The sequence below is a fragment of the Tiliqua scincoides genome, chromosome 6, assembly GCF_035046505.1.
Source record: "Tiliqua scincoides isolate rTilSci1 chromosome 6, rTilSci1.hap2, whole genome shotgun sequence".
NCBI lineage: Eukaryota > Metazoa > Chordata > Lepidosauria > Squamata > Scincidae > Tiliqua > Tiliqua scincoides.
In genome coordinates, this window is record NC_089826.1 from 67,654,078 (window position 1) to 67,662,758 (window position 8,681).

Below are 8,681 nucleotides of genomic sequence, written 5' to 3' on the forward strand. Positions count from 1 at the left end.
GAGTTTTCTAGAGGAAGCAATATAAAGTACAGCATATTGCCTCTTTTGTTAGATCAACTTCTTTCAGCATAAGAGTAATCAAATCCTCAGATCCTCAGATATTTCAGTCAGGAATGAAAGCAGGTACTTGTCACCTGGACACAAAGCAAGGTTTTATTTCCATCAATTTTTAATATCTTTTGCAGGTAGATAAAGTCCATCAGCATATAACTAATAGCCTTTCAAATGCTTTATATCGGTGATCTTCACCCTTTTTTTGTGTTGTGACTCCAATAAATAAATAAATAACTGAAGTATGACACTGGGGACCTACTGCAAATCCCACCCCCATCCTGGAACCTGGTTTGCCCCCATCACTGCCCACCCCCTGTCCTCACCTGCCCTGTTCCTCCACCTCTTGCATCTTCACAACAACCCTGTGAAATAGAAGCTTGAGCAGGACAGGCTTTAGGAGCTGTGGGCAAGACAGCATGAAGAGACTGCAGGATTATATCAAGAACTCAGTTTGGATACATCAGTACCATTTTGGATGGAAACCAAGCCGTCTCTTGCACAGCCTTTGAAAGTTTGCCACGACCCCAAAATGACACATCACAACCCCACTGGGGTCCTGACCCACAGGTTGAAGAACACTGCTTTAAATTGTGTGAGTGTTTGAAATGCTTAAAAGTTGCATGATGGGACCATTAATTGTTTGCTGCAGCTGTGTATACTGCATTTCCAATAGGAGAGTTAGGATAGTGTAGTGGTTGTGGTGTAGGACAACCTAGGAGATCCAGGTTCAAATTTCACATAGCCATGAAGCTGCCTGGGTGATCTTGGGCCAATCATTATCTCTCAGCCTAACCTACCTCATAGGATTGTTATGAGGAAGGAACCATGTAAACATCTGCAATTAGTGTAATTAGTGCCCATGTGCTTGCTGGAGGTCAGTGGTTTGACTGTCAGGTCACTAATCCAGCAGCTGCACTGGCTGTCCATTTGTTTCTGGGCCCAGTTCAAGGTGTTGGTTTTGACCTTTAAGAGCCCAATCGTATGGTCGGCGGGACGTAAGGCATGTTCACGGGGCTCACCGCCGGGCTCCCACCAGTGCTACGCAGCACTGGCCAGTGCTGGGCTAGCACCTGGCAGTTGCCCAGGTCCCATGGCTCAGCGGTCTCCTGGACTGCCGGGCTGCAGGACAGTAGATGGGGGCTTGGACAGAGGCGGGAGAAGGCGTTCCAGGGAGGGGGGAGGCGGAAGGGGGGCAGAGAGAGGGCGGAGGGTGGCATGCCAGGGGGCCTGTAGGAGGTGTGCCAGGGAATCTGCGGAGCTGTGCTCCGCAGGTTCCAGGGCGCTCGTGGAGGGCTGTGCACGAGTGCCTTTTCCTTACCGCCGACCTTTTGGTCGGTGGTAAGGTGAGTAACCCCATTGCAGGGCTGCTTACCTTACTCAGGGGAAGGGGACAAATGTCCCCTTCTCCCAAGGCGCCCCCCATGGTAGCGCAGGAGGTGCTGGATTCAGCGGCAGCCTCTCGGTGCCGCCAAGCCTGGGCAGCTCAGGATTGGGCTGCCCAGCCCTATAGGACTTGGGGCCAGGATATCTGAGAGACCGCCTTCTTCCATACAATCTGTCTCACCCTCTTCAGTCATTGGAGAGTGCCCTTCAGTAGGATTCCCTCCCCCTTAGCTTACAAACTGCTCCTTGCTTAGAGGCTTTCTGGTGGGGCCTAAAGATGCTTCTTTTTATATTTGCCTTCTGAGTTTAAGGCTTTATAGGGTTTTATACTGTTTAGTGGGCTGCTTTTTATCATTTTACTGTTGGTTTTTTTTATTCTACTCTGGGTTTTTAATGAGGTTTTCTTTAATTTGTTTTTTGGTTGCTTACTTTGTTAACTGTGTGTGTGTGTGTGTGTGTGTGTGTGTGTTTTTGACAACTTTCTGGAAGTTGCTTTGAGTGCCTGGCAGGGAGAGAAAGCAGGGTAAAAAAAATCTGTAAATAAATGAACAAACCACCTTGAGCTCCTTGGAAGAAGAGCAGTATAAAAAAATCTGAAAAATAAAATAAAAATAACTGTGCTTTGTGTATGTGTGAGAGAGAGTTGTCTTTGTGTCTTGTAACAGAAAAAAATTTTTTTAACTAACTTATTTTTGCACAGATTTTTGTGAATTAGAGCCTTCTTCATCAAGTGCATGGAGTGGCTAAAAAGGAGTAGATGCAAACCAGTGATGGTATTGGAGTTTAATGAGGAGGTTCTTCCTATTACAAGATTTCTTCACACAATTATTTTAGAATGTGGCTAAAATACTCTAATCTGAAAACATCAGGCTTTTTGATGGGGAGCAGATATTCATTTGTAGGAGCAAAGTTGGAAGGATGTATGTATGTGTAATCAAACCCTCCCCCTCCCCTACTTTTTCTTCTCTACTGTCACTTAAGCAGTCATGTGCACATCCTTGCTCTCTCCTAGTGGTACTCCATGCATTCTGTGGCCATTTGGCTCTGCTGTTCATAAATTTCTATGTGTGCATGTACTCTTAAGTTAACACAGAAGGTCTTGTTCCTGCTTGACCTATAGCTGAAAACTACTTTTTTTCTGACCAGTGTAAAGTGTAATGTTCTGCAAGTGTTTGTATATGCCTAGCTGTAGCAATTCATCCAGTAAACTATCTTGAAGGCTTCCAAATAGGGATATTGTGTCTTGTGTCCTCTGCACAGCTATGGTACTCCCAGATGCTGTGAATTTATTGGTCTTTAGGAATGGTGTTCCATTTACATTGCATCTGCCTTATTGCTGGGCTTGCAAGTCCAACATAGAAGAAAGCGTTGCAAGGCAAACTATGTTTCCACTTGTTGATGAGGGTTGTCATATTCTCTTTTCTAGCAGTAGCCTCCATCCCAAAAAAGCCCCCCTAAAGGTTGGAGGCCCTCCAAAGCAGCAACCCTGTAGCATGTGTAACAAAATTGGCCACAGATGTCCCCTGCAGAAGACTTTTGTGTTTACATGGGCCTCTGTTGATTTAAGCCAAGTATCTTTAGCTCCTACTAAGGCATTTTCCAGTTTTTATTTCAGCAATAGATTTGCAGCTGATTCAGCTGCAGTAATTCCAAATTACTGGAAGAGCAGGTACATTTAAAAAAAAAAAAAAGGAAAAGAGCCGATTTAAAGTAATGGAGACAGAATTATTTTTATACAACAAGAACAATTCAGAGTTAAGCATTTCAAATTCCTGTTCATTTAAACTGGAGAAAACCAAGAATGTGCATTCTGGATGAAAAAGGTGTCAGGTTCAATCCCAGGTGGGGCTGGGGAGGCTAGATTACTGACTGAGAACCCAATCCTATCCAACTTTCCAGCACCAATGCAACCCCAAGATAAGGGAACAAACCTTCCCTTAAGGAGGCCTCCATGATGGCCACCCACACCCACAGGATGCAGCTCATGTCCCATTGGTATGGCTGCATCAGCACTGAAAAGTTGGATAGGTAGCCCTGAAACCCTAAAGAGCTCCTGGCAGGCGGTGTAGGCAATACTGAGCTAGATAGACCAATAGAATGAAAGCTGGTTAGTGAATTAGGGATTTTCCTTCATCACAGTGAGGCTAACATTAGGCAGAGGTGGCAAAGGATTCAAAATATGCAAAAAATGGGGTGTGACTAAAATGTCCGAGATTTGTACTAAAGCCTTATTATCCTGCATTGCATAAAAGTAAACCAGTTGCAATCATAGAACAAACTGTAGCTGTTCTCATAACTAATACACAGTAAAGCATCTCCATGCAGCTATATATCAGGTACAGAATCATACCGAGAAAATAAGTTTGTAAGCACTTCACTTCTTGTGAACCTGCTCTGAGCCACAAAATGTCTACCCCATGAGGGTGTGTGCAGATACAGAATTTTACTATAGTAGATGTCAAAACATTGCTATATTTATGTGTATTTTTGAGTGATTTTGTCAATTTCTTTTTTTAATGTGCGTACTGAATCTGTGCTTCAGAGCTGAGATTCCATTGGACAGCTTTGTGGAATGAAAATGGAAATTAGGGGTCAAAGCAACCAAAACAAATCAAACTTGCTGATCAAGTTTCAGCCCAAAGTCTTTAGCCCAGGGTCCCTGTTCTGCCAGATTCCCAGTTCAAGCTCCACCTGGAGAATTACACCCACTTTAAGCTCATTAGCACCCCTTCTTTCCTCCAAAATGACCCTAGTTCTGCCTTGCAGTCCAGCTGGACCCCACCTCCAGGGTAGCTCACCTGTTCAACCTGCAGAGGTCCTCCCTCCTGCCAGCAGCCTCCCACCACTACAGCAGCCCCTTGGTCCTCAGCAGGTCTTGGGCACAGCAGCCACACACCAAACACCAGCAGTCTGTTCCAGCAGCTTCCAATGCCCATTCACCCATCAATTCCTTAGTCCAGTCTGTCTTTCCTCAAGGTTTCCTCCTTCTGTTACCCACACCCCCCCTTCCTGCCTCAGGTGCTCCTTATATCCCTGAGGGCCCTATTGCCTTCAAGTGGTTGCAGCTGTGTGGCACACGCTGCTGGATGCCCAGGCCTTACCCTTAAAGGGGCCACTGCTGACACCACATCTACCTCCTCGCCAGATCTTCCGAGATTCCAATACGGTCCCCAGAAGCCTGGAACCAGTACTGAAGAAAGTGTTCATCTTATTGACTTAAGTAGGGCCAAGTGACTTAGGACATTTATAGTTCACCTTTTTTCCATAATGGAACTCAAAGCAGTGTTGCAGTGTACTGCAACGGTAGACTGAGGGCAGGCTGGGTGCAGTATACAGCAGCTGATAACTGGCTCCCTGGTCTCCACTTCACCCTTTTACTGAGTAAACTGGGAATGAACTGTGGAAAAGGTAGTTTGCTGTCACCACTCAAAGCTGGAGACCCCAGATAGAAAGACATTGCTTTGGAAAAGCCTCCTTCAGGTTCATAGGGAGTTCCAAATCTGCCTGTGTGCTTGTGCACACGAGAGAGAGAGAGAGAGAGAGAGAGAGAGAGAGAGACCTTATTGCTGCTACTTGCGGAAATCAGGTGAATTTCACAGTCCAATGAACTGCATAGTGATTGTTCACCTTTCACTTCATTTTCTGCTGTTTTTCCCTTCCCATTGTTCCTTATGGGGTTACACCTACTTACACCAGCTCTATTGCTGATGTAGTGTTTTTCTGGTGTTGGGGACATATCATGGTCTGAAGGGGGGTTAGGATATGGCATGCATCAACTCCTCTCATGTTCCTTCCATGTTATGTCCCAATCTCACAATAGCTTTTATCTTTACTTCTTCTGGCAAGATTCCAGCTGAGTTTAATCTTTCACCTGCCATAAGTTTGTTATAATGGTTATTTCAAACTGACATTTTGCTTTTTTTAACTTGAGATTGTTTGCACTTGCAAAGTCCAATACTCTCTGAAGTCCTTCATGGTGTTTTCGTGGTAGTGTCTCAAATTATATTATTATACACTTTTACATCTAGAGCACTTTGCAGCACCTGGCTCATGGTATAGTTTAATGTTTCAGCTGCTGAACATGGGTGAAAAAACAAACAAACTGTTATCTGCCCAAAATTATATTGGAGGTGCAGACCTTCAAGGTCTCTGTGTCCATTAGAATTTACTAGTTTTTTTGAAGAATTTGGCCCCTGCCATTTCTGACAATATTTTGTAGCTTGATGGAAGGGCTCTGTTCTTACCTTTTTTTCTAGCTTTTTGGGATCTATGCACAATGTTAGTATCCCATCTTTCTTCAAATACTAGAGAGTGAACCCAGTCCTGTATTCCAGTGGTTCTCTAACTTTTTGGACTCAGGAGCCCTTACACTCCTCAACAGTCTCAGGGAGCCCTGCAGGTGCATATGTGGAGTCTTGAGGAACCCCAGTGTGCTGGCAAATGCACAGAGTGGTGCAGTGCTGGTTAGATGGCAGCTACTTAATGATGTGGAGCCTCTAAAGGGGTCTCAGGGAACCCCAGGACTCCTAGGAGCACATTTTGAGAAACACTACTGTGTTTCTTTGACTATGCCTTCTGCTATCATTTTTGTAGCCCTTCCTGTGCAGTTTTTTCCTTAAGGCTTGTGATATATTTCTTATGGCATATCAAAGATACAACATCTTCCTTCAGCTGTATTTTATTTGTTACTCGAAAACATCATTGTGTGTATTCTTACTGGCCTCTATCAAAGTGCTGATACTTCAGGACTGGCCATGAAATGCAGTGACGTGAAATTGCCTTGGAGTTGGAGTTGCCTTGGAGGAGAGGTCAGATGTATGAGTCCCCAGTTCACCTGCCTGCTGTTCCCCAATCCATCTGCCTGCTGTGTACTACTACTTGACAGATATGAACAAGCACAGCATGGCAGGCAGGAGTTTTGCAGCTATGAAACTGACTAAAATATTACAGTATTTTAATACACTACTTTCAAATGTATTTCACTTATTCTGAAAGAGAATTACAATTTATCCAGTGGAAAAAGGGAAAATCCTCTTTTTAAAAAATCTAGATTTCCTCCCATTTTTATTTCCCCCCTGGTTAGGAAGAGGTTAATGGAAACATTATATTGGGACAGTTTGAGGTGTAAAATATTGTTCTCAAGTGTCTCCAACACATCTCACTTTGTTGTTTGGTCTTTTTGCATCCATTTCTTTTATTGATGTCCTGTTCTGTTTTGGCTTTTACACTACCCAAGTTTTTGCTACTGAAAAGCTCACAGAAAACCAGCTGCACTACTTGTTCTTCCTTTGAAGGTGCTGCGTAGTTGCCATTCAACAACAAAAAATCAGGCCAAAGGCAAAAACAAACCAGTCAGGCAAAGTAAGGTGTGTTTCAGTTTTCAGAATGTTAGCAAGCAGTAGCTTGAAACCCTGGAAGTCTTTGTTTGCCTGGATTCATAGACTCCCCTCCCCCCCAGCAAGTTCCACATGCATATGAATGTCCCTTTCAGAAATAAAATTTCCTTCCAGATTTGTAAGAATACGAGCTATGTAAAAAATAAACAAACAAAAAAACAGAACCAGGGGACATCCACTAAAACTGAGTGCTGGGAGAGTTGGAACAGACAAAATGAAATATTTTGTGATTTGTAATCCAGTGTGTAATATGGAACTCCTTGCCACAGGATGTGGTGATGGCACCTGGCCTAGATGCCTTTAAAAGGGATTGGACCAATTTCTGAAGGAAAAGTCCACCACAGGTTACAAGTTGTGGTGAGAATGTGCAACCTCACACACACACCTGTTTTGTCTGGCATTTGGTTACTGAGTGGATATCTACCCTCTGCGCTCTGAAATACTGCTGTGGCTTGACTGATCCCCTGGACTAATCTGTTCCCCTGTGGCAGTGATATGTGTTAGGTTTTGCTTTGTATTTAAGTTTCACTGTTTAATGTTAAAATTAACTTTTTAATGCTCTATTTGGTGTCTTTCTACTGGCTGTGATATTTTGTACATTTATTATGGAGCTTTGTGAGCTGCTTTGGGCACTTGCTTTGGCATGGGAAAAATGGGATATACAGTTCTCGAATAAAAAGAATAAATAAACCAGGTGCCAGGTGTAAGGGAGGACATCACTATGCAGGTCTCTTGAGGTCTTGTGTGCTCCCTGAGGTATCTGGTGGGTCACTGTGGGATATAGGAAGCTGGATTAGATGGGCCTTTGGCCTGATCCAGTTGGGGCTCTTCTCATGTTCCTAAAAAAAAAATACAAAACGTTTTGCAATAGCCAGTGCAATCCTCAGTGTAGGTCAAAAACAAAGGACATCTATTAGGAATCTCAATGAACTGAGCAGCCCTGTGTGAAAAGGAGAGGCTGCAATCCAAACTGGAGTAGCAAAGCAAACTCTAGTACAGTGATTTTCAGCCAGTGTGCCCTGGCACATTGCAGTGCCCTGAATGGTTTGCAGGTGTGCTGTGGGAGGGAGATCGTAGGGCTATGGAGGGATGTGAACCCCCTACCAGCAGCATGGTGTGCTTTCTCAATTGTCAAATAACTGGTGGTGTGTCCTGACAATTTTAGTGCCTTGTCAATGTGCCCTGAGATGAAAAAGTTTGAAAATAGCTGCTCTAGTAAATCACTGGACTGGTAAATCAGTAGACGTGTATACTGTGCGGAGACGGTAGCATGTCCCAAGATTTATAAGTTAGGCTTCAGTGGTGTAGCTAGAGGGGGTGCAAAGCACTAAGGGCACAAGCCTAACCAGGTCTACTCAGAAGTAAGTCCTATTTTATTCAATGGGGCTTACTCTCAGGAAAGTGTGGTTAGGATTGCAGCCTAAGTTTTTCAGGGAGCCTCACCGCAGCATGCTAGGGGTCCCTCTTGCACGCTGCGGTGAGGCTCCCCTGCAAACAGCAGGGAGGCTGCGGTGAGGCTCCCAGAACAGCAGTGTTCTGACCCCTAGGAGGAAGGGGCCGCTTGCATGCTGCGGTGCGGCTCCCTGCAAAACTGAGTGCTTTGCACCCCCCCTCTAGTTACGCCACTGGTCGGCTTCTTTAGAATATATGCTGGAGCAGCTGCGCGGACCACCGACTGGGAACTGCAGCTAGATCCAAGCTGGGCTTGTTGTTTCCCAGGAAGCGTCCCCTCCTCCAGCTTCTGCTGCACAGGAGCCCTTGGCCAGGCGCAAAGACGAGAAGGCTCCGCCTCTCCAGGGCATCCTGCATAAGCGGCTCGCGCGCTGGGAAGGTCCGCCCCGGGGCGGA